Genomic DNA, 454 nt, shown 5'->3' on the forward strand with positions numbered 1-454 from the left:
ACTCTTTGTGACGCCATGGACTGAAGTAGGACAGGCCTCCCTGTCCATCAGCAAATCCCGGACATTACCCAAACTCATGTCCATTGAGTTGGTGATGCCATCCAACCATCTCATCCTCTGTCATGCCCTTCTCTCACCTTCAATCTTTCCCAGCAACAGGGTCTTTTCAAATGAGTCAGTTCTTCACATCAGGTGACCAAAGTATTGGAGTTTCCACTTCTACATCAGTCCTTCCAATGAATATTCAGGACTGATCTCCTTTAGGATGGACTGGTTGGATCTCCTTGCAGTCCAAGGGACTCTCAAGAGTCTTCTCCAACACTACAGTTCAAATGCATCAATTCTTTGGCGCTCAGCTTTCTTTATAGTCCAACTCTCACATCCATACATGACTACTGGAAAAACCATAGACTTGACTAGATGGACCTTTGTTGGCAAAGTAATGTGTCTGCTT

The sequence above is a fragment of the Bison bison genome, unplaced genomic scaffold (genome assembly GCF_000754665.1).
Source record: "Bison bison bison isolate TAMUID 2011002044 unplaced genomic scaffold, Bison_UMD1.0 scf7180017845443, whole genome shotgun sequence".
NCBI lineage: Eukaryota > Metazoa > Chordata > Mammalia > Artiodactyla > Bovidae > Bison > Bison bison.